We start from the raw sequence: 26,946 nt of genomic DNA, 5'->3' as shown, positions 1-26,946 counted from the left end.
TTTTTTCAAATAAACTTGATTAAGCAAGTCATAAATGTAAACTTCACTTATTCTGAGTGTACAGTGGGGGAAAAAAATATTTAGTCAGCCACCAATTGTGCACGTTCTCCCACTTAAAAAGATGAGAGCGGCCAGTAATTGACATCATAGGTAGACCTCAACTATGAGAGACAAAATGAGAAAACAAATCCTGAAAATCACATTGTCTGATTTGGAAAGAAATTTTTTTCAAATTTTAGTGGAAAATAAGTATTTGGTCAATTACAAACAAGCAAGATCTCTGGCTCTCACAGACCTGTAACTTCTTCTTTAAGAGGCTCCTCTGTCCTCCACTCATTACCTATAGTACTGGCATCTGTTTGAACTGGTTATCAATATAAAAAACACCTGTCCGCAACCTCAAGCAGTCACACTCCAAACTCCACTATGGTGAAGACCAAAGAACTGTCGAAGGACACCAGAAACAAAATTGTAGCCCTGCACCAGGCAGGGAAGACTGAATCTGCAATAGGCAAGCAGCTCGGTGTGAAGAAATCTACTGTGGGAGCAATAATTAGAAAATGGAAGACATACAAGACCATTGATAATCTCCCTCGATCTGTGGCTCCACACAATATCTCACCCTGTGGGGTCAAAATGATCTCAAGAACAGTGTCCAAAAATCCCAGAACCACACGGGGAGACCTCGAAAGGTCCCAGCTCTCTGCTGGTCAAACGTTACACAGGCTACCATCAGTAACACACTATGCCGCCAGGGACTCAGTTCCTGCAGTGCCAGACATGTCCCCCTGCTTAAGCCATTATATGTCCATGCCCATCTTAACTTTGCTAGAGAGCATTTGGATGATCCAGAAGAGTATTGGGAAAATGTCATATGGTCAGATGAAATCAAAGTAGAACTGTTTGGTAGAAACACAACTCGTCGTGTTTGGAGGAGAAAGAATGCTGAGTTGCATCCAAAGAACACCATACCTACTGTGAAGCATGAGGGTGGCAACATCATGCTTTGGTGCTGTTTCTCTGCCAAGGGACCAGGACGACTGATCCATGTACATGAAAGATTGAATAGGGCCATGTATCGTGAGATTTTGAGTGCAAACCTCCTTCCATCAGCAAGGGCATTGAAGCTGAAACATGGCTGGGTCTTTCATCATGACAATGATCCCAAGCACACCGCCAGGGCAACGAAGGAGTGGCTTCGTAAGAAGCATTTCAAGGTCCTGAAGTGGCCTAGCCAGTCTCCAGATCTAAACCCTATAGAAAACATTTAGAGGAAGTTGAAAGTTCGTGTTCTCCAGCGACAGCCCCAAAACATCACTGCTTTAGAGGAGATCTGCATGGAGGAATGGGCCAACATACCAGCATCAGTGTGTGCCAACCTTGTGAAGACTTACAGAAAATGTTTGACCTCTGTCATTGCCAACAAAGGATATATAACAAAGTATTGAGATGAACTTTTGTAATTGACCAAATACTTATTTTCCACCAAAATTTGAAAAAAATAATTTCTTTCTAAATCAATGTGATTTTCAGGATTTGTTTTCTCATTTTGTCTCTTAGTTGAGGTCTACCTATGATGTCAATTACAGGCCTCTCATCTTTTTAAGTGGGAGAACTTGCACAATTTTTGGCTGACTAAATACTTTTTTTGCACACAGTATACATATTATACCATGTATAGTACAATATACTGTATATAGGAGAACATATGACTCGTATATAGAGACGAGCAACTTAATTTGCAGAACCGTGGTCCAGTAGTCAGATCAGTGGTGCTGGATAGGAGCCCTGTGACCCTCCTCCTACCTGAGGGCATTCTTTCACTTCCTTTGATTTGTAGCCCATCACAATGTCATTTATGTGAGCCAGTGATTCCAGCAGATAGGAGGAGGCTGGAATGGTTCTGGTCTGATGGCCTGGACTATTGACATGACTAACCAGTGTCCTGAGAATCAATTTACTCATCCCTTCTGGTATATGATATATCATGACTACACAAATCACGGCGGGGGGGGGGGGGGGGGGGCAATCACTTTTTCACACAGAGCCCTGTAGATTTGGATTTATTTTATTTTTCCCTTAATACTAAAGACCTTCATTTAAAAACTGCATTTTGTGTTTACTTGTGTTATCTTTGTCTAATATTTACATTTGTTTTGTGATCTGAAACATTTAAGTGTGACAAACATGCAAAAGAATAAAAAAATCAGGAAAGGAGCAAACACTTTTTAACACCACTGTATTTAAAGGATAGTATGTGACAGTAATATATTACACTATGACTACAACAGATATTACATCAGTCACATATTATCCTGGGTATAACACTGGGTGTCTGTGTCATGCCATGTACGAAGTTACCACTCTGCCATGGCAGTGACAAAAAGAAAATAAAGTTTGTGTCAAAACTCAAACCCAGCAGCTCTTGTGTACCAGGCGGCAGCTCTTCTCTCTGAGCTATTCAACTTGCTGGACAGTTCCTGGCTAACCTAGATTCTAGTACCTGTGTTGTTCCTGGTTGGCTTCATTCTGTGAGTTCATGATTGAACACCCTATTTAAACCTGGCCTGGCACCTCCTTCCTTGTGAGTTTATTAAGCTCCTAGCCTTTATTCAAGCTCATCTTTTACCTCCTGCCTCATACAAGATTACACTGCTGTTCCTGTGTACCGACTTCTGGCTTTTCCTGACTACGCAACCTGCTAAATCCTTCAAGACTATATTGCTGTTCCTGTGTACTGACTTCTGGCTTTTCTTGACGGCGCTACCTGCCGATGCAGCCCCTAGTGGTTGCAATACCAATACTCCAAACCAGGTCAGTTCCTAACAGTTTGTAATGCCAAGGTACACTTAATTAACCTCTCCTTCCTGGTAGTATGATGTAATGTGCTGCACTCCAAATAGTTCAGAAAACAGGGAGGATACAGGGGCTGTTGATAACATTTACTTGAATACACAGGTACATCCAGATTAATGAGGCTTAAACACAGACTCAATTCCTATGCAGCAATCACAGTTACTATTCAACTTCTAGTAATGCAGATATATATCCAGTACAGTGATTCCTGAGCTTTATTTTCTGCTGGTATGCACAATCCTTATCACACAACTGCTGCAGTGGAGTCTGAGGTTCCTCTTATATAGGAGCTATGGCTGCTCCCCTACCTGCTCCTTCAGCTTCTCCCGGAAGACTCAATCTCACACAAAATGTCTTCTTCCCTTCACTACTAGGACCAGAACCCGGTCAGGTGGTTTAACCATGTGACCTTATGGCCATATATGGAAAGCAGGGCTGCTTCATTAGCCCTTAACCTCCTAATGGCAGAACATAATAAGTATAATCACTTTGTGCATATACACACCACTTCTATATAATGAATTCTCATGTACATTATCTGCAAATGGAAATGTTAACATAGTGCAAACATAGTGTAACTGCCAGCTCTGCTATAGCTTAAAGGCACATACACTACAACTGTGGGGCATTACATATTTACCCACTTTAAAAATATGATATGTATGTCCCCATGCATCTGGAACTTCTTACTGGGTTTAGAACAACCTGGAAGAGAAAGACACATGAAATGCAAACAGTGAAATATCAAGAGTCCACGAGTCTCTGTATAAATACTGTAACCTGGAACAAATATATCCTCCAAAAGTCTTCGGAGGCACATCACTTGAATGTTGCATAAAATGAAGTAAATGAGGAACATGGGGGCTGTTATATCACAAAGTATCTTGTAGTAGGCTATTTCTCCTTTAATAGGCCCATTTAAAGTACATAAAGTAAAGCAGAAACTCCATCATTCAAGGTATCTTGCAGGAACATGGCCCTGTCACTCTCTCTTACCTTCTCAATGAGTCACTTGTGATACCTGATGGGGGATAATTCTCAAGGGATTCAGAGTAAATACATTCAGTGAGGGGTGGCTGAGAGTCAACAAGTTTGTACTGTGGATAGACAGGTTGTGGGATGGACCACTGCAAACAAGGACCAAATGGCCAGCCAAGAGGAAACATGTTACTGTGACATTCTGTCTCTGACCCTTTGTCAGGGGTACCTCATTTGGAATGGCAGCCTCTGCAGGATTCACCCTGAGATCAGCTCTGAAGTCATCTGGTGGATGGTTGGCGATGTCATCACAGCACAGCTGTCATCTGGAGGGATCTTGGATGTCATCTGTCAGGCAAAGCTTTAGCTGGCTACAGTGTACAACATTGGTTGTCTCTTCGTTCTCTCTAGAGATCTTGTAGATTTCTACTCCAGGCAGAGGGATAGCTTGTACGATGTATGGGCAAGTCTCCTACTTCTCATCTAGCTTGCTGGTGCAATGATTCTTCATGAGCAAGACTCGATCTCCAACTGTCAGGGGTTTTGCTTTGGCATTCAAGTTGTGGTTTCTTCTTGTCTCTGAGGAACTACTTTCATTCTGTCTTCCACAATGACATTAGCTTCTTCTAGTCATTGCTAATGCTCTGTGACCCAATCAGTGTGTGGTAGAGAGTTGACTGTCTCTGGTACTCACACTTCCAAGGCAACATCTGCTGGTAGTCTTTCTTGTCGACCAAACATCAGATAATAAGACGTACAGTATAACCAGTGGAACAATTGACATTATTATTGTAGAGAGAGACCAATTCTGGCAGTAAACTTAGCCAATGGTATTGCACACAGCATGTCAATTAGAGTCTGGTTCATCCACTCACACAGACTGTTACACTGTGGATGATATGCAGTTGGTGGCACTTTCTTACAGCCATAGAGGGTATACGGTTCTTGCAACAAATAAAATTCAAATGCAGCACTTCTATCAGTTAGGATCTCTTCTGGATATCCATAAGGTTGTATGAAAGTCTTTCAGAAGCTTATGGCTGTCGTTTTTGCTGTAAGGTCTTTTGACTGGCACTGCCACATCAAATATTGTATAGTTGACGATCAGGGTGTAGGATACTCCAGCTTCATTAGGGGTACTTTCACGTGATCCAATGTAATCAACTCTAATGACTAATGAGTGTCTATTGGGTGCAAAGTTGCTTTCTAGTCAGAGCTTTCTCCCCATCTAAAGGTACAAGTGGTACATTCACAGCACCATTTTTCTATAACACTCTGCATACCAATCCAATATAATCTCTTTCGAATGTTGGCCTCACTATTGTGGAAAACAAAATGTCCGGATTGGTCATGATAGGTTTCCAACACAATGTTGGCATCTTGCCTTGGTACAAGGATCCGGATTACTCACTCATGGGTAGTTGGGTCATTGGTTCTTTGAACCAGCAGGCCTCTTCCAGAGAACAGCCATTTCCTCTTTCTCCAGAGTCTTGTCAGCTCAATGTTCATATAGTTGCTCTGCTCTCTATGGAGTCCATTTCTTGTAGTGAGAAGATTTCTTAGAGTAGTCAGCACTCTATCTGGATATCTGGCACTTTATTCTATCTGGATATGGATCTGTGACGCCCAGCTGCGCTTGGTATCACAGATCCTGGAAGAGTGCATTGATGGATTCCTCCACAAGAGGCCCCCATAACCATTCACATATCTTCACCTTCCACCTCAGACCAGCAGAGGGAGCCCATTAGGGATAGATAAATAGGGAAGGTGGAGCCAGGCAGCAGTTACTTGTTAGTCTAGACTGGAGTCGACAGAGAGCCAAGTCTGTTGAGAAAGTTCCTGCAGTAGAGAAGCCTGAGAGAGGTTAGTCTGCAGTGGAGCACATTCTAGACTCAGTCGTAGCTCAGAGTAGTGAGCTTTAGGTGTGCCGGCGCCATAAGATCGGTGAAGCGCAGCAAGCTGCCGTTAGTGTGTATAGCCTAGTGAGGGCCCGAGTAGGCCGAAGGCGAGTTAGTACATAGGGGGCAGAGGAGCTTAACTAGCTCACCCCGAAGATTTTACTGGACACCGGGTGCTGATATGTAACAGAGTCAGGAGACCCATAGGCCCACAGCTAAGGTGTGTGTACTCCAAGAAAAGGCCCTACCACAAGGTCAGCCAGCGCAGGACAGAGACAAAGTTAGGCCTAGCTCCAGGCAGGTCAGAAACTTACTACGCAGAAGCAAGAAACAGGAGGCCCAAAACCCTCTCATTGGGGAGGATCCGGACATGCACCCTTCACCCTACAGTGCTCCGGGGCGTGCCTGAATTTCCATCAGTAAAAGGTACTGAAGTGACTATCGTGTCTGTCCCTGTTCTTGCTCTGACCCGGCTGGGTCTCGCCTGTCCTGCATTCCCCTTCATACGCTGCCCTGAGGCCTAGCTCCACCTGTGGGGAGCTATACCATCGAGCTGCCTTATCAGCCTCAGTGGACTGCGCAGCGCTGGTGATTCTCACCAGAAGCCACAGGTGGCGTCACGAACTCTTTCTTAAAATTAACAAATATCCACCCTTTTAAAGAGAGACCCCAGGGTACAGGCCCGGGAGCCGACCACCGCGACATCCCCAAGGCAAAGGCCCGGGTACCGAGTCATCCCCATCCCCTGGGCTAGTCAGATCCATTGGACTCTGTTAGTTTGCATCTGTTGCTCTTGCTGGTCATATAAAGGCAGAGGATCTTGTCTCAACACATGGGTACTTTGATTCACAGGCAATATTGGAAATCTGGCATCTCCACTTCTTCCCATTCACCACCTTCTGGCACTTTCAGGGTCGGACTGGAGTATCTGGGGCCCCTAAGGAAAAATTGACTCTAGGGGCCCATCCTACATCTATATGCAAATACCTGTTAGACATTATTCCCGTTATAGTGGAGCATCGACTGTAAAATACAGACAGCTCCTGCACATCTAGTGCGTGCACATACTGTAACTGGGATGTACACAGAATTACGGTAGTTTGCATTAAAGTGTTCTTGGATGAAAACAAATCGATCCACAGGTTAGATAGGTGATAACTTATTGATCGGTGGAATCCAAGCTTTGGAAACCGCCCCTATCGGAAGAATGGGGAATTTTTATCCCCATTTTAAAATGAAGCGGCAGGTGGGATGTCTGACCGCAGCTCCATTCATCCTCTTTGGGGTCTTTCAGAAAAATCCAAGTGCAGCCCCTTAGATAATGAATGGATCAGTGGTCGAGTCGTACATGCCGCTCCATACTAAAGGGGATAAAAGCTCCACATTCTGAAGATCGGTGCAGGTCCCAGCAGTCGGACCCCCACCAATCAGTAACTTATCACTTATCCTTTGGCCACGTTCAGTATTCAGTCAGTATTTTACATCAGTATTTGTAAGCCAAAACCAGGGGTGGAACAATCAGAGGAAAAGTATAATAGAAACACGTCACCACTTCTGTATTTATCACCTACTCCTGATTTTGGCTTACAAATACTGATGTAATATACTGACCGTGTGAACGGGGCCTTAGGATAGGTGATTATTTGTTTTCACCATAGAACACCTGTAGGTGCATATTTGCTACTGTGTAATAGTCACAGGACAGGGAGGAGTTAAACTTCCAAGTATTTAGTCTCTATTGGGAATCAAGAATCTTCCCCTTATTGATATCAGAGAGAGACAAATAGCCACCATACACAACACAATCCGCTATACCAAGAGCAATACCACCACATACAAGGGATAAATACCGCCACATACAAGGGATAAATACCGCCACACCGTGACCAGACCACATATTAACACCACAGTGACCGAATAATACCACATACCAGGAACAAATACCTACACACCATGAGCAGATCATATATTACAACCTCATAGTGACCGAATAATACAATACTGATCATTAATAAAAAACACAATACTAATAACACTAATATTATCACTGGTAACATTATACACAGGAGTTCTGTATATAGTGTACAGGTAATACAGGGATCACCGGTGACATTATACACAGGAGCCCTGTATATAGTGTACAGGTAATACAGTGATCACCGGTGACATTACAGCATATACAGAGTACCTATATATGCTGTAATACAGGTATATACAGGTGATGCAGTGACCATATCCATACAGAATTATGGGCCCCATGTAATGCTGCTCCATGCAGTATATTGGCCCCATGCTGCTCCATACAGTATATGGGCCCATGATGCTCCATACAGTATATTGCCCCCATAGGATGCTGCTCCATATAGTATATTCGCTCCATACAGTATATTGGCCCCATATGATGCTGTTCCATACAGTATATTGGCCCCATGCTGCTTCATACAGTATATTGGCACCCATGCTGCTCCATACAGTATACAGAGCCTTGTGAAAGTATTTCGCCCCCTTGAACTTTTCTACTTTTTGCCACATTTCTGGCTTCAAACATAAAGATATAAAATTATAAATGTATTGGGAAGAATCAACAACAAGTGGGACAGAATCGTGAAGTGGAAATTTATTGGATATTTTAAACTATTTAAAAAAATTAAAAACTGAAAAGTGGGACGTGCAATATTATTCGGCCCCCTTGAGTTAATACTTTGTAGCGCCACCTTTTGCTGCGATTACAGCTGCAAGTCGCTTGGGGTATGTCTCTATCAGTTTTGCACATCAAGAGGCTGAAATTCTTGCCCATTCTTCCTTGCAAAACAGCTCGAGCTCATTGAGGTTGGATGGAGGGCGTTTGTGAACAGCAGTTTTCAGCTCTTTCCACAGATTCTCGATTGGATTCAGTTCTGGACTTTGACTTGGCCATTCTAACACCTGGATATGTTTATTTTTGAACCATTCCATTGTAGATTTTGCTTTGTGTTTGGGATCATTGTCTTGTTGGAAGATAAATCTCCATCCCAGTCTCAGGTCTTTTGCAGACTCCAACAGGTTTTCTTCCAGAATGGTCCTGTATTTGGCTCCATCCATCTTCCCATCTATTTTAACCATCTTCCCTGTCCCTGCTGAAGAAAAGCAGGCCCAAACCATGATGCTGCCACCACCATGTTTGACAGTGGGAATGGTGTTTTGAGGGTGATGAGCTGTGTTGCTTTTATGCCAAACATATCGTTTTGCATTGTGGCCAAAAAGTTCAATTTTGGTTTCATCTGATCAGAGCACCTTATTCCACAGGTTTGGTGTGTCTCCCAGGGGTGGCTTGTGGCAAACTTCAAACAAGACTTTTTATGGATATCTTTGAGAAATGGCTTTCTTCTTGCCACTCTTCCATAAAGGCCAGATTTGTGTAGTGAACGACTGAACTGTCCTATGGACAGGCTCTCCCACCTCAGCTGTAGATCTCTGCAGTTCATCCAGAGTGATCATGGGCCTTTTGGCTGCATCTCTGATCAGTCTTCTCCTTGTTCGAGATGAAAGTTTAGAGGGACGGCCGGGTCTTGGTAGATTTGCAGTGGTCTGATGCTCCTTCCATTTCAATATGATCGCTTGCACAGTGCTCCTTGAGATGTTTAAAACTTGGGAAATCTTTTTGTATCCAAATCCGTCTTTAACCCCTTTACAACCTAAGGTGGTTTGCACGTTAATGACCAGGCCAATTTTTACAATTCTGACCACTGTCACTTTATGAGGTAATTACTCTGGAATGCTTCAACGGATCCTCCTGATTCTGATACTGTTTTTTCGTGACATATTGTACTTCATGATTGTGGTAAAATTTTTTCGATATCACATATTTGAAGTCACTTTGAGGGGTCTTTATGACAGAAAATACCCAAAAGTGACACCATTCTAAAAACTGCACCCCTCAAGTTGCTCAAAACCACATTCAAGAACTTTATTAACCCTTCAAGTGCTTCACAGGAATTTTTGGAATGTGGAAGAAAAAAATTAACATTTAACTTTTTACACAAAAATGTTACTTTAGACCCAATTTTTTTTATTTTCACAGGGGTAACAGGAAAAAATGGACCCCAAAATTTGTTGTACAATTTCCCCTGGGCACGCAGATACCCCACATGTGGGGAAAAACCACTGTTTGGGCACATGGCAGGGTTCGGAAGGGAAGGAGCGCCATTTGACTTTTTAAATGTAAAATTTGCTTGAATAATTAGCGAACGCCATGTTGCATTTGGGGAGACCCTGATGTGCCTAAACAGTGGAAACCCCCCACAAGTGACACCATTTTGGAAACTAGACCCCTCTGGAAACTTATCTAGATGTGTGGTGAGCACCTTGAACCCCCAGGTGCTTCACAGAAGTTTATAACATTGAGCCGTAAAAATAAAATTTTCACATTTTTCCCACCAACATGTTTTTCAGCCCCCAATTTTGCCATTTCATAAGAGTAACAGGAGAAATTGCACCATGCAATTTGTTGTGCAATTTCTCCTGAGTAAACAGATACCCCATATGTGGGGGAAAACCACTGTTTGGGCACACGGCAGGGTTCGCAAGGGAAGGAGCGCCATTTGACTTTTTGATTGTAAAATTTGCTTGAATAATTAGGGGACGTCATGTTGCATTTGGGGAGTCCCTGATGTGCCTAAACAGTGGAAAACCCCAACAAGTGACACCATTTTGGAAACTAGACCCCTCAGGGAACTTATCTAGATGTGTAATGAGCACCCTAAACCCCCAAGTCCTTTACAGAAGTTTATAACATGGAGCCGTGAAAATAAAAAATTAAACTTTTTCCACAAAAATTATGTTTTAGCCCCAATTTTTTTTTATTTTAACAAGGGTAAGAGGAGAAAATGGACCCCAAAATCTTTTGTGCAATTTCTCCTGAGTACGCCAATACCCCATATGTGGAGAAAATACAGTGTTTGTGCGCACGGCAGAGTTCAGAAGGGAAGGAGCACTGTGTGACTTTTTGAACTCAAAATCGGGTTGAATCGAGAGAGGACGCAATGTCGCATTTGGAGAGCCCCTGATGTGTCTAAATAGTGGAAACCCCCCACAAGTGACCTCATTTTGGAAACTACACCCCTCAAGGATTTTATCAAGGGGTATAATGAACATTTTGAACCCAGAGGTACGACACAGAATTTGATAACATTAGGTCATCATATTGAATAAGTTGTCATTAGTCTTGAGCGCAAGTGCTCGCTACTTGAGTTTGCATCGGGTACTCAGGTATTCACCATGTATCGCGTGTGCTCGAGTGACATGCTCATGTCCCTGCCCTCATATTTCACGGTTATTAGACACCCAAAAAAAAACATGCGGGGATCGCTTGTGCGTGGCAGGCAATCCCCGCAAAGTGTTTTTGGCCGCGAAGCATATGGGGCGGAGACTCGAGCACCCACGATACTCAATGCATACCCGAGAACCCGATGCAAACTCAAGTAGCGAGCACTTGCGCTCAACACTAGTTGCCATATCGTCATTTTTTTATTTTTTATTTTTTTTACTTTTGAAAAAAATCCTAACCCGAGAGTTTATTTTTTATGCCGTTCCTCATGTGGTATAAGTGATTAGACAACTTTATTCTTCGGTTCGGTGCGATTACAGAGATACCGGAATCATATCGGGTTTTTGTGGTTGACAGCTGTCACACACTAAAAGACGCATTTTTTTGTAAAATCTAGTTTTCGCATTGCCATATTTTGAGAGCTATAATTTTTCCATATTTTGGCCGACAGAGTCATGTGACAGCTTGTTTTTTGCGGAATGAGTTGACGTTTTTATTGGTGCCATTTTCAGGCACGTAGCTTTTTTTGATCCCATTCTATTCCGATTTTTGGGAGGCAGAATAAACAAAAACCAACAATTCAGGAATTGTTTTTTTTTTTTCATTTTTATTCTGCTCCGCGTGTGGTAAAATTGATAAGGTAGCTTTATTCTTCGGGTCAGTACGTTTACAGCAGTACCACATTTATATCGTTTTTCTATGTTTTGCGCTTTTACATAATGAAAGCAATTTTATAGAAAAAATAATTTTTTAGCATCACTTTATTTTGAGAGCTATAACTTTTTTATTTTTCGGCTGATGGAGCTGTATGGCAGCTTGTTTTTTGCAGGACGAGATGACGTTTTCAGCGGGACCATTTTTATTTATATTCGTCGTCTTGATCGCATGTTAATTCATTTTTTGTTTGGCGGTATGATGATAAAGCGTTGTTTTTTGCTTAGTTTTTTATTTTTTTTACCGTGTTTACTGAAGGGGTTGAAGGGGTTACCTAGTGGGACAGTTTTATAGGTCAGGTCATTCTGGACACAGCGATACCAAATATGTGTACTTTTATTGTTTTTTTCATAATAATATTTATTGATGGGTACATTATATTCTTATTTTTGGTGGATTATTTTTTCTATATTTTTACATTTTTTTTTTTTTTTTTTTCACTTTTTGACAGTTTTTTTACTTTTATACTTTGTCCCACTATGGGACTTTCACTTTTTTTATTCTGATCGCCTACATGGCACAGTAATGCAGCACCATACCCGTGCTATGCAGGCTGTCAGCGCTGCACAGGGAGAAGATAGTTTGGTCATGCACTGCGCATGACCAAAAAATCTTCCTGCTGTCTGGTGACCCGGATGTTGTCATGAAAACATCGGGTCATCATGGCAACATCCGGGAAGCCGCGTCAGATAGCGCTGGAGGCCGGAAGAGGAGGTGAGTATTGCGATCACCTACCCTTAGCCACCGAAATGCTGCGATCGACTTTGATCGCAGCATTGTGGGGGTTAATGTGCCGGGAGCGGTGTGGCACCGCTTCCTGAACATAGCATCGGGTGTCAGCTGTGACAATCAGCTGACACCCGGCGGCGATTGCGCCCGCATAGCCCTGGCTCTTAAGTCCCAGGGCGCAGGTACGGAATAGGTCGTCATGGGCTTTAACCCCTTTAAAGACCATGACGTACTAATACGCGTCTGTGCCCTGGGACTTAAGAGCCTGACACGTATTAGTAAGTCATGGCGATCGCGCGCGCACACAGGCTGTGCGGGCGCGATCGCCGCCAGGTGTCAGCTGATTGTCACAGTTGACATCCGGTACTATGTGCAGGGAGCGGTCCCACACCGCTCCCGGCACATTAACCCCTGCAATGCTGCGATCAAAGTCGATCGCAGCATTGCGGTGGCTAAGGGGAGGTGATCGCAATGCTCACCTCCTCTTCCGGCCTCCAGCGCTGTCTGCCGCGGCTTCCCGGGTGTTGCCATGACGACCCGATGTCGCCATGACAACATCCGGGTCACCAGACAGCAGGAACATTTTTTGGTCATGCGCAGTACATGACCAAACTATCTTCTCACTGTGCAGCGCTGACTGCCTGCATGGTACAGGGATGGTGCTCCATCCCTTTGCTATGCAGGCGATCAGAATAAAAAAAGTGAACGTCCCATAGTGGGACAAAGTAAAAAAGTAAAAAAAACTGTCAAAGTGAAAAAAAATATTAAAAAAAATTTGTAAAAATATAAAAAAAAAAAAAAAAAAAAATCCACCAAAAATAAAAATATAATGTACCCATCAATAAATATTATTATATATATAAAAAAAAAAAAAACAATAAAAGTACACATATTTGGTATCGACGCGTCCGGAATGGCCTGACCTATAAAATTGTCCCACTAATTAACCACTTCAGTGAACACGGTAAAAAAAATAAATAAAAAACAAAGCAAAAAACAAGGCTTTATCATCATACCGCCAAACAAACAATGGAATAACACGCAATCAAAAAGACAAATATGAATAAAAATGGTACCGCTGAAAACGTCATCTTGTCCCACAAAAAGCAAGCTACCATACCGCTCCATCATCCGAAAAATCAAAGTTATAGCTCTCAGAATAAAGCGATGCAAAAAAATATTTTTTTCTATAAAATAGCTTTTATTGTGTAAAAGCGCCAAAACATAGAAAAACGATATCAATGTGGTACCGCTGTAAACGTACTGACCCGAAGAATAAAGCTACCTTATCAATTTTACCACACGCAGAGTAGAATAGAAAAATAACAACAATTCAGGAATTGTTTTTTTTTTATTTGTTTATTCTGCCTCCCAAAAGCTGGAATAGAAAGCGATCAAAAAATGTCACGTGCCTGAAAATGGCACCAATAAAAACATCAACTGATCCCGCAAAAAACAAGCCATCACATGACTCTGTTGGCCAAAATATGGAAAAATTATAGCTCTCAAAATATGGCGATGCAAAAACTAGATTTTACAAAATGTGTCTTTTAGTGTCTGACAGCTGTCAATCATAAAAACCCGATATGATTCTGGTATCTCTGTAATCGCACCGACCCGAAGAATAAGGTCGCCTAATCACTTATACTGCACTAAGAACGGCGTAAAAAATAAACGCTAGAGCTGGGGTTGGGGTTAGGATTGTTCTAATGTTAGGGTTGGGCTAGGGTAGGGTTAGGGTTGGGGTTGTTTTTTTTTTTTCAAAAGTAAAAAAAAAAAAAAAAAAAATGCTGACGATATGGCAACTAGTGTTGAACGCAAGTGCACGCTACTTGAGTTTGCATCGGGTGCTCAGGTATGCATTGAGTATCACGGGTGCTCGAGTCTCCATATGCTTCGCGGCCAAAAAATCCCTCGCAGGGATTGTCTGCCATGCATGAGCGATCCCCGCATGTTTTTTTTGGGGTGTCTAATAACCGTGAAACATGCGGGTGGGAACTCGAGCATTTCACTTGAGCACCCGTGATACATGGTGCATACCGGAGTACCCGATGCAAACTCAAGTAGTGAACACTTGGACTCAAGACTAATGTCAACTTATTCAATATGATGACCTAATGTTATCAAATTCTGTGTCGTACCTCTGTGTTCAAAATGTTCACTATACCCCTTGATAAAATCCTTGAGGGGTGTAGTTTCCAAAATGGGATCACTTGTGGAGGGTTTCCACTATTTAGGCACATCAGGGGCTCTCCAAACGCGACACGGCGTCCGCTCTCGATTCTAGCTGATTTTGCGTTCAAAAAGTCAGACAATGCTCCTTCCCTTCTGAACTCTGCCGTGCGCCCAAACACTGTATTTTCCCCACATATGGGGTATTGGCGTACTCAGGAAAAATTGCACAAAAGTTTTTAGGGTCCATTTTCTCCTCTTACCCTTGTGAAAATAAAAAAATTGGGGCTAAAACATCATTTTTTGTGGAAAAAGTTAGATTTTTTTATTTTCACGGCTCCATTTTATAAACTTCTGTAAAGGACTTGGGGGTTCAAGGTACACACCACACATCTAGATAAGTTCCCTGAGCGGTCTAGTTTAAAAAATGGTGTCACTTGTGGGGGGTTTCCACTGTTTAGGCACATCAGGGGCACATCCGCTAATTATTCAAGCAAATTTTACAATCAAAAAGTCAAATGGCTCTCCTTCCCTTCCGAACCCTGCCACGACCAAACAGTGGTTTTCCCCCACATATGGGGTATCTGCTAACTCAGGAGAAATTGCACAACAAACTGCATGGTGCAATTTCTTCTGTTACCCTTATGAAAATTCAAAAGTGGGGGCTGAAAAACATTTTTGTGGGAAAAATGTGAAGATTTTATTTTTACGGCTCAATGTTATAAACTTCTGTGAAGCACTTGGGGGTTCAAGGTGCTCACCACACATCTAGATAAGTTCCCTGAGGGGTCTATTTTCCAAAATGGTGACACTTGTGGGGGGTTTCCACTGTTTAGGCACATCAGGGGCTCCCCAAATGCAACATGGCGTCCGCTAATTATTCAAGCAAATTTTACATTTAAAAAGTCAAATGGCGCTCCTTCCCTTCCGAACCCTGCCGTGCGCCCAAACAGTGTTTTTTCCCCAAATATGGGGTATCTGCGTGCCCAGGGGAAATTGCACAACAAATTTTGGGGTCCATATTTTCCTGTTACCCCTGCGAAAATAAAAAAAATTGGGTCTAAAGTAACATTTTTGTGAAAAAAGTTAAATGTTAATTTTTTTCTTCCACACTCCAAAAATTCCTGTGAAGCACCTGAAGGATTAATAAAGTTCTTGAATGTGGTTTTGAGCACCTTGAGGGGTGCAGTTTTTAGAATGGTGTCACTTTTGGGTATTTTCTGTCATAAAGGCCTCTCAAGTGACTTCAAATATGATGTGGTCCCTAAAAAAAAATGGTTGCGTAAATTTTGTTGGAAAAATGAGAAATCGCTGGTCAACTTTTAACCCTTATAGCTCCCCAATAAAAAAAAATTTTGGTTCCAAAATTGTGCTGATATAAAGTAGATGTTATGATCTGCAACATGTACTAAGGAAAGACAGGGGAAAGCTGTCCCTACAGTAAGACTAAGCTGAATCCCTACGATGTAGCGGGCTGCCTGTTCCTAGTGAACAGACCCGCCTTAGTCCTTGGCTAGTCTGAACGAAGACTTATAGAATTAAGGGAGAGGTCCCTAAAAGAACTAAGGACTGGGACAAAAAAGGGACACCTCCTAAACAGAAGTTGAAGCAGAACATAAAAAGACAAACTGACAAAAAAGTACTAGAGGTCCCAGAGGACCAAACGAACTTGACAGAGATAGGCACAGAAGCACCAGGCTAGAGAGACAGTAGAACACTGAAGTCCAGCACAGCCAGAAGGGCGGAGCTGGAATATAAAGGCAGATGGTCACATGACCGCAAACCACAAGATAGAAAAAACAAACAGGAGGGTTCTAACAGTAGACAATTGGGAAATGTTATTTATTAATTATTTTGTGTAACATATCTCTCTGATTTAAGGGCATAAAAATTAAAATTTTGAAAATTGCTAAATTTTTGCCAAATTTCCGTTTTTTTTGCAAATTAACGCAAGTGATATCGAAGAACTTTTACCACAGTCATGAAGTACAATATGTTACGAAAGAACATTCTCAGAATCAGGGGGATCCGTTGAAGCGTTCCAGAGTAATTACCTCATAAAGTGACAGTGGTCAGAATTGTAAAAATTGGCCTGGTCATTAACGTGCAAACCACCTTGGGTTGTAAAGGGGTTAAACTTTGCCACAACAGTATCTTGGACCTGCCTGGTGTGTTCCTTGGTCTTCATGATGCTCTCTGCACTTGAAACAGAACCCTGAGACTATCACAGAGCAGGTGCATTTATACGGAGACTTGATTACACACAGGTGGATTCTTTTTATCATTACCAGTCATTTAGAACAGCATTGGATCATTCAGAGATCCTCACTGAACTTCTGGAGTGAGTTTGCTGCACTGAAACTAAAGGGGCCGAATAATATTGCACGCCAATATTGCAGTATTTAATTTTTAAAAAAAGTTTAAAATATCCAATAAATTTCGTTCCACTTCACGATTGTGTCCCACTAGTTGTTGATTCTTCCCCCAAAAATTAGAGTTTTATATCTTTATGTTTGAAGTCAGAAATGTGGCAAAAGGTAGAAAAGTTCAAGGGGGCCAAATACTTTCACAAGGCACTGTATGGGCCCCCATGCTGCTCCATACAGAATATGGGCCCCCATGCAGCTCCACAAAGTATTTTGGCCCCATATGATGCTGCTCCATACAGTTTATTGGCCCCATGCTGCTCCACACAGTATATTGGCCCCATATGATGCTGCTCCATACAGTATATTGGCCCCATTCTGCTCCATACAGTATATGGGTCCCATGTAATGCTGCTCCATACAGTATATTTGCCCATGTTGCTGCTCCATATAGTATATGGGCCCCATGTTGCTCCATACAGTATATGGGCCCCTATGATGTTGCTCCATACAGTATATGGGTCCCATATGATGCTGCTCAATACAATATATTGGCCCCATATGATGCTGCTCCATACAGTATATTGGCCCCATGCTGCTCCATACAGTATATTGGCCTCATGCTGCTCCATATAGTATATTGGCCCCATACTGCTCCATACAGTATATTGGCCCCATATGATGCTGCTCCATACAGTATATTGGCCCCATGCTGCTCCATACAGTATATTGGCCCCATATGATGCTGCGCCATACAGTATTTCGCTCAGCATGCTGCTCTATACAGTATATGGGCCCCCATGGTGCTGCTCCATACAGTATATTGGTCCCATGCTGCTCCATACACTATATTGGCCCCATATGATGCTGCTCCATAACTATATTGGCCCCATATGATGCTGCTCCATACAGTATATTGGCCCATGTTGCTGCTCCATATAGTATATGGGCCCCATGCTGCTCCATACAGTATATGGGCCCCATGATGTTGCTCCATACAGTATATGGGTCCCATATGATGCTGCTCAATACAATATATTGGCCCCATATGATGCTGCTCCATACAGTATATTGGCACCATGCTGCTCCATACAGTATATTGGCCTCATGCTGCTCCATATAGTATATTGACCCCATACTGCTCCATACAGTATATTGGCCCCATATGATGCTGCTCCATACAGTATATTGGCCCCATGCTGCTCCATACAGTATATTGGCCCCATATGATGCTGCACCATACAGTATTTCGCTCAGCATGCTGCTCTATACAGTATATGGGCCCCCATGGTGCTGCTCCATACAGTATATTGGTCCCATGCTGCTCCATACAATATATTGGCCCCATATGATGCTGCTCCATACAGTATATTGGCCCCATGCTGCTCCATACAGTATATTGGCCCCATATGATGCTGCTCCATATAGTATATCGGCCCCCATGCTGCTCCATACAGTATATGGGCCACCATGATGCTGCTCCATACAGTATATAGGCCCCTATGATGCTGCTCCATACAGTATATGGGCCCCCATGGTGCTGCTCCATACAGTATATGGGTCCCCATGGTGCTGCTCCATACAGTATATGGGCCCCCATGGTGCTGCTCCATACAGTATATGGGCGCCCATGCTGCTCCATACAGTATATGGGCGCCCATGCTGCTCCATACAGTATATGGGCGCCCATGCTGCTCCATACAGTATATGGGCGCCCATGCTGCTCTATACAGTATATGGGCGCCCATGCTGCTGCTCTATACAGTATATGGGCCCCCATGGTGCTGCTCTATACAGTATATGGGCCCCCATGGTGCTGCTCTATACAGTATATGGGCCCCCATGGTGCTGCTCCATACAGTATATGGGCCCCCATGGTGCTGCTCCATACAGTATATGGGCCCCCATGCTGCTGCTCCATACAGTATATGGGCCCCCATGGTTCAGCTCCATACGGTATATGGGTCCCCATGATGCTGCTCCATACAGTATATGGGCACGTGGGTGCGCCGGGTGATGAAGCGGCTACCGGCCATGTGCATCGCGGTGGGTAAGGTTCTCATGCATGTGTGCGCGTGCCCCTGACTCCCGCGCTTTTAAAGGGCCCATGTCCCTTAATTATTTATTTTTAAACTCTGTTTCTAGGCGGCAGAGGCCGGGGCCCACCGGGAATTTTACTGGTACCCCGCCAGGCCAGTCCGACCCTGGGCACTTTACAATTAGAAAGCCGGGACAGTACATCAGCATCGTTGTTAGATTTTCCTGCTCTGTATTTAATAGTGAATTGATAATTTGCCAGTCTAAATGCTCATCTCTGCTCTAGGGCTCCCAGTCAGGCTGTGTTCAGGTACAAAAATGTGTTCTTGTCTGTGAAGGCTATGAAAGGAGTTGCCGCTAAGTAGTCTTTGAACTTCTCTGCCACTGACCATACCAATGCGAGGAACTCAAGCTTGAAGGAACTGTAGTTCTCTGGATTCCAGTTTGTTAGAGGCAGCGGCTGGCATAAGCAATCACCTTCTCCTTAAAGGTAATCTGTCACTACATTTGACCTATCTAACCTATTAATATGAGCATACAGGGTATAGACTGCTGAAAAATGTCCTACCTGTATGCCTTATATCAGATGCCTTGTTGCTGAGAAGTCATCTTTTATCACTTCATATAAATGACCTCTTCCAGGCTCTGGGGAGGATGTTGTCTGGAAGATGTGGCGACAGATTCCCTTTAATATCTTGGACTTGTGCAAGGGCAGAACCTAGCCCTTTCTTGCTAGCATGGGTATAGAGGTGTAAGGGATAGTTGTAGTCAGGATATGCCAGGATAGAAGCCTGTGCTAACATTTTCTTCAGTTGATTGAAGGAGACACCTAGTTCCAGGTGATGAATTGACTCTTTCTTGTTTGGCGTGCAACATGACCTCTCAACAGCGCTTGCAGGGGTGCAGCAATCTGGGTGAAATTTTTGATGACGCGGCAGTAGTATCTCGCAAGTCCCAAGAAACTTCTGACCTCTCAGATAGTAGTTGAGACAGGCCACTTCTGGAAAACAGTGATCTTTTTAGTATCTGGAACCACTCCTTCAACACTCACTATGTGGCCTAGATACTGCACTCTGGGTTTCAATAGATGGCACTTGGAGGGCTTTACTTTTATAGTTGATGAGAGTCTTGAACATATCTGACAGGTGCTTGAGATGTTCTTCGTAAATTCTTACCTGCAGTACCTGCTTAAGTAAGTTCTTACCTGCGTCTACTCATCACCCAGGCCATGTCAATTGTTCCATTTGGGCTAGCAAGCCTTTGGTGCCCATGCGGTAGGCAGGTAGTCTTCTGGATCACTTCTCTCTCTTTGGGTAGAGCCAGAGTCAATTTGTGCTTTAGAGCATCCAGCATCTTTTGCAGGCAGTTTTGCAAAACGTTCATACCCAGGTCAACAGGGGGGAAATCCATGATCTTGGACATCAGCAACAATTAGACCCTGTCTTGGGAGTTCTGCTTGGCCAATAACCTTGCTAGGGAACAGCTTGCCCTTTGCTGGCAATAACATTAATCGAGGCTACTGGAAGGTGCAGTAACTGGTCAGGATTCCAGTAGTGTTGATACTAGGAAGCTTGGATAGTGGTGACTTGTGAGCCTGTGTCAAGTAAAGCTGTAAAAGGAAGTCCATCAATTTCAATGGTGATTACAGGACACCTGCCAATGTATCTAGGGGCCCATTTTGGCTTGTCTGAACCTAGGCGTTCTGTTCCTGAGGGATGGTCCTCCCCTCAGGGTATTCTAGTTTAGTTAAAGCCCAGACACTACAGGCCTGCACTACAAGAGGATCCTGGTTTATAACCCCTGATAACGGAGCACACAGATAAGCTCTGTAAACAGAAGGAAATAAATCCAGATACAGAGTGACAAAGGAATTCATGATCCCAGGAGCTGGATATAATTACAGAGAATTCAACACTGGCAGGACATACAGGAACTATCAAGAAGAAAAAACAGGAGAATATCTTCAGTACAACTCTCTAAACAAGTAAGACTATATAAAGATGATGAGTAACACAGGACTGAAATTCACAGTAGCTAAACTGAATAGTGAAAATTATCAGTTATGGAAATTCAAAGTAGAGATGTTGTTATCTAAGGATGATTTATGGGAAGTAATTGTTACAGAAAGATCAGATCAAGATAATCAGACATGGGATAAGAAGAATAGACAAGCGAGAGCCACCATTAGCTTATTAGTGGATGATGCTCAATTAATACATATAAGAAATGAAGAAACAGCTAAAGGAATGTGGGAAGAATTAAGAAAACTGTATGAAAGACCTAGCTTGAATCACAAGTTATTTTTATTAAGAAAGCTTTACAGTATGAGATTGCGTGCAAATGACGACATGCAGAAGCACATATTCTCAATGATGGAAGTGATATCACAGCTAAGATCTATTGGTGAAGACATTAAAGATAGTCATGTAGCAGCTATATTATTGTGCAGTTTACCAGATTCGTATACAGCCTTGATAAATGCCCTTGAGACGACACCAGAAACTGACATTACATTAGATTTTGAGAAAAAAAGACTCATAGATGAATATCAGAGAAGAAAAGAACAAAGAAATGATTCTTCTACTGAAAAGGACAGTGAAAACGCTCTTAAAGCTACAGAATTTAAAAAACCCTATAATAAAGAGACAAGAGAATGCTTCAGATGTAAGAAAAAAGGTAATTTAAAGAAAGACTGTAACATATGGAAAGCAGAACAACAAAAATTACAACATATAAAGCATACACAGAAAGAAAAAAACATAATTTCCGATTCATGTGAGAATAATTGGAATGGCACATTTAAAGTAACAGACAAGAAATCATCATTTGGTTGGTTTATTGATTCAGGAGCAACGAGTCATATGACAAGTGACAAGAATTTCTTTACTGATCTTGATTTAGATAAGAAAGAAGCCATTTATCTTGCAGATGGAAGCAAAATAACCGCAGAAGGTATCGGACAAGGTATGCTAAATTGTTCAAACAAGTTCGGACAAGATTCAAAGATACTTGTACAGGATGTGTTGTATGTTACAAAATTGGAAGGCTGTTATTATCTGTGAAACGTTTAACAGCAAAAGGACTTACAGTAAAATTCAAAGACAATGAGTGTGCAATTATTGCAGGAAACAAGGTGATAACCAAAGTCAAGGCAGATGAACAATTATATCATTTTGACACACCAAAGGAACAGATGAAGGTATGTACACATGATCACAAAAACTGTATTCACATATGGCACAGACGTCTAGGACATAGACACCCTGACAGTATAAGGGAACTACAGAGAAAAGAATTGACAAACGATTTAAAGATATCAGATTGCTCAATTACCGTAAGATGTGAATGTATAAAATCCAAAGCCACAAGGATATCTATTCCAAAAGAAAGTGAGATGAAAAGCGAAAGACCACTTGATTTGGTGCATACTGACGTATGTGGACCCATGAAAGTGACTACATCAGGAGGCAATAGATACATGTTGACTTTTATAGACGACTACTCAAGATACACAGTCACATACTTAATTAAGAACAAAAGTGAAGTTTTTGATAAACTTGTAGACTATGTAACAAGATCAAGTAACAGATTTCAAAGGAAGCCAATTGTCATCAGAAGTGATAATGGAGGTGAATTTACAGGTCACAGAATAGAAGACTACTTAAGACAAAATGGAATAGAACACCAGAAAACTGTTCCATACAAACCTGAACAAAATGGAGTAGCAGAAAGGAAAAACAGAACTCTAACAAATATGATAAGATGTATTAAGATGTATGCTGATGGATTCCAAACTACCAGAGAAATATTGGGGTGAGGCAGCAATGACCGCTACATATCTACAGAACCGACTTTTTTCCAGAAAACTGACGAAAACTCCATATGAACTGTGGCAAGGTATGAAACCAAGTGTCAATCATTTAAAAGTTTTTGGATGTAAAGTTTTTATATTCATTCCAACAGAAAAACGTTCCAAACTTCAAAACAGATCCATGGAAGGAATATTCGTTGGATATAGTGAAAATTGCAAAGGATATAGAATCCTAGATCCCAAAACAGAGAGAGTTACGGTGAGTAACAGTGTGACATTCATTGAAGATTTAAATGAAGACATAATGATTTCAGTTGAAACAAAAAATGAGAAAAACAATAGTGACATAACTGAAGAAATATCTGATGAGAAAGAAGTAGAAATCAATGAAGAACAAAATACTGAAAGTGAAGAATCACAACTACAAACAGACACAGAACCAAGACGTTCAATGAGAGAGAACAAATGAAAACCACCAAAACGTCTCTCATACAAGACAAGCATAAGAAAAATCTGAGCCTACCTCTTGGGAAGACATATCTAAACTTCCTGAAGAAGAAGCTAATAAATGGATAGAGGCAACAGAAACAGAAATTAAATCCATGCATGATTCAAATACATGGACACTAACAGATTTACCAGAAGAAAAGCCATAGGATGTAAATGGATTTTTAAAGTAAAATACCAAACAGATGGCACAGCTGAAAGATACCGAGCAAGACTCGTAGCTAAGGGGTATTCTCAAAAATATGGAGAAGACTATGATGAGACATTTGCTCCAATTGTCAAGCACACTACAATAAGAACTTTACTTACAGTTGCAGCAGTGAAACAGATGGAACTGAAACATCTGGATGTAAAGACAGCTTTTTTGAATGGAGATTTAACAGAAGACATTTACATGGAACAACCTCCAGGATTCAAAGATGAAAGAAATCCAAACTAAGTTTGCAAACTCCAGAAAAGCATACATGGTTTAAAGCAAGCAGCTAAAGCGTGGAATGACAAAATCACGGAAGTACTTACAAGTGAAAAATTTCAAAGAAGCAAAGCTGATCCATGCTTATACACAAAAAGGATGTGTAGACGACATTTTGATTTGTTTTAAACAAGAAAGGGATAAAGAAAACATTCTAAAAATCCTGAAGCAACTTTTCGAAATCAAAGACTTGGGAAATGTGAAACAGTACCTAGGAATACAGGTAGAAAGAGAAGAAGACTGAAGTTTCCTACTGAATCAAAATCACATGATTCAAGACATAACAGAAAAATTTGGATAAAAGGATGCAAAAACAGTAAAGTCTCCAATGGAAACTAATTATCTCAAAGAGATGAACAGTGAAAAAAATATTCTACCAAATAATGAAGAATACAGAACAGCAATAGGAAAACTACTGTATCTAGCGACCGTTACAAGACCAGACATCGCAGCAGCAGTAGGAATCCTGAGTAGAAAGGTATCAAAACCAAATAAAGCTGATTGGAATGCCGTGAAGAGAGTAATGCGTTATTTGAAAGGAACTAGCAATGTTAAGCTGAAATTACCCACAAGTGATAATTGCATTTTAACAGGATATGTTGGTGCAGATTGGGCTGGAGATCCAACTGACAGAAGATCTACCAGTGGACATATATTTTTCTCTCAGGTGGACCAATAAGTTGGACAAGTAAGAAACAGTCAATTGTGACCCTGTCTTCAACAGAAGCAGAATATGTTGCCGAAGCACATGCGAGTCAAGAAGTACTGTGGTTAAGATAATTGTTGACAGAATTAGGACAACTACAGTTGGAACCAACAAAACTGAAAGAGGACAATCAAGGATGTCTTGTTCTTGCTCAGATGGAAAGAGTGAATCCAAGAACCAAGCATATTGATGTGAAATATCATTTCTTGAGAGATCATCAGGAACAAGGAGTCTTGAAGTTAGAGTATTGTCCTACTGAAGAAATGACAGCAGACATCTTTATGAAGGCATTGAATGCTGATAAACACCAGAGACTAATAAAAAAGTTGGGTTTGATTGAATAAGTCCTTTCTGTTGAGAAAGGGTGTTGGCATATACAACAGATTAGAACTTATTATAAGTGAAAGGAGGACTTTATACTAACCAGACAGCAGATGGCAATAGTGTGTAAAGTTATATGCCTGCTGTAATGTGTGGGAGGAAAGCTCTGAATTGTTGGTTGTTTTTACTTCCTGTGTTTTCTTTCTTTCCTGAATGTGTTATGTCAGCAGCACACAGACTGTGTGACACTGAATTGTATCTCATGTTTAACCAGTATGAAGTAAATACTGTTTACTCAAGATATCTTGCTGATTGAAGCTCTCGTAAGTACAGTGGTGACTGTAAGAAGATGCACTCTGCGACAGAATCCCCATTTTTTGCAAAATAATTTTTGGGGCGGTTTTCCCCAAGGGGCAGATGCTGGAAGGAGCTATGGCGAAACGTGCATCAGGCACCACAAGGTAATATATATCTGCACCATAGTGCTGATCCATGGCAAACATATGTGGCTAGAACTACATATAGTTATAAGACGCTCCCATTACTGACCCCATAGTCAAGGTTTTGAAATAAACACACAGCCAGAATAAAGTCTTTTATTTTAAATAAAAGTCCACACGGTTTGAATAATTTATTTAAAAATAAAAAACATATACTCACCTAACGCCTAATCCCCGAAGCCCTCGTCTCCTGTAAGAAACCAAAAATAAAAAACAACCATATCCCTTACCTGTCCGCCGTGATGACATAATCCTGAGTGTCCAACGGCGATCATTTGTAGGACAGTCACATCAGATGTCACTGATATGACTGCTCTACAAGACATTCAGCTATACACTGACAGGAGTGCAATCACTCCTGTGTCAGTGTACAGCACTGAGCTGCAGTGAGTGAAGTCTCTGGAGTTCAATTAGCTGAGAGCTCCGGTGACCTCACTTATGGCAGCACTGCTGCGTGGGAATTTTCTCACGCAGCAGTAGTGCAGTAAGTGAGTTCACACGAGCTCATCAACTGATGAACTCGTGTGACCTCTCTCACGCAGGTCATTGCGATACTATGCGGGAGCGATTTCACTCCAGTCATTGTATCGCCAGCTGCCAGATAGCACAGTCACATCTCCGGATGTGGCTGTGCTATCAGTGAGATCTGCGTGGGACACTCGCTATTATATGGACTACAGCGGACATGTGAGGATTATGGTGGTTTATTATTTTTTATTTATTACAGGGGATGAGGGCATCGGGGTCAGGGTGTAGGTGAGTATGAGGTGTTTATTTTTATTTAAATAATTATTTATTAATTTTAACTTTTTTTTTACTTCCACTTTGACTGATCAAGCGTCGGCTGATGAGAGATTACTCCTCCCATCAGCAGTGCTTGCGAATCTTGTTTACGGTGACAGCAGGCGCTGGATGATGGGGGTAGTAGTCCCATCAGCTGTCGCCTATGAGCCACAGTAAGCTTTTTACCGCGGCTCACTGTCAGAGCTGCGGGATCACACTGACACCTGACAACATGATCCCGCAGCTCTGTGACCGGCTGTAGCGATGTCACAGCCCCTGTTTCCCGCGCTGACACGCAGATGACAACGTGGGTAACCACTGATGTTCGGGGCCATGTTCGGGTTCGGTTGCTGAACACGAACATTTTTTTTGATGTTCGGGTTTAGTCGACGAACCCGCATATCTAAAGGTTCGCTCATCTCTAGCTATAACTATGGTCTGTACTATTTAGGGCTTATAATCACTATATCTTAGAGGCATCTTAACATTTATCCCTACTACTTAGCAGTAATCAACATTTGGGATCCATCTGCCTTTTATTTATTTTGCCTAGGTCATATGAGTCATATGTATGTACTAACGGTATTATTCATAAGTACCTTTGGAAAGCGATAATTGAAATGTATTGTTGATACCTCTCTTTTTATTGCACTTGATATAGGGTGCTAAGTTATACTTCCTTTATTTGTAATATTATCACTCACTTTTTACTGTATATGTACATTTTATATATTAATTAAATAAAAATCATTATCTTAACATATGTGTGGTCATATTTGTAGGTTGTGTAA

The sequence above is a fragment of the Phyllobates terribilis genome, unplaced genomic scaffold (assembly GCF_046119375.1).
Source record: "Phyllobates terribilis strain yellow unplaced genomic scaffold, ASM4611937v1 Scaffold_2__4_contigs__length_985480577, whole genome shotgun sequence".
Taxonomy (NCBI): Eukaryota; Metazoa; Chordata; class Amphibia; order Anura; family Dendrobatidae; genus Phyllobates; species Phyllobates terribilis.
Note: the sequence above shows the minus strand (reverse complement) of the source record.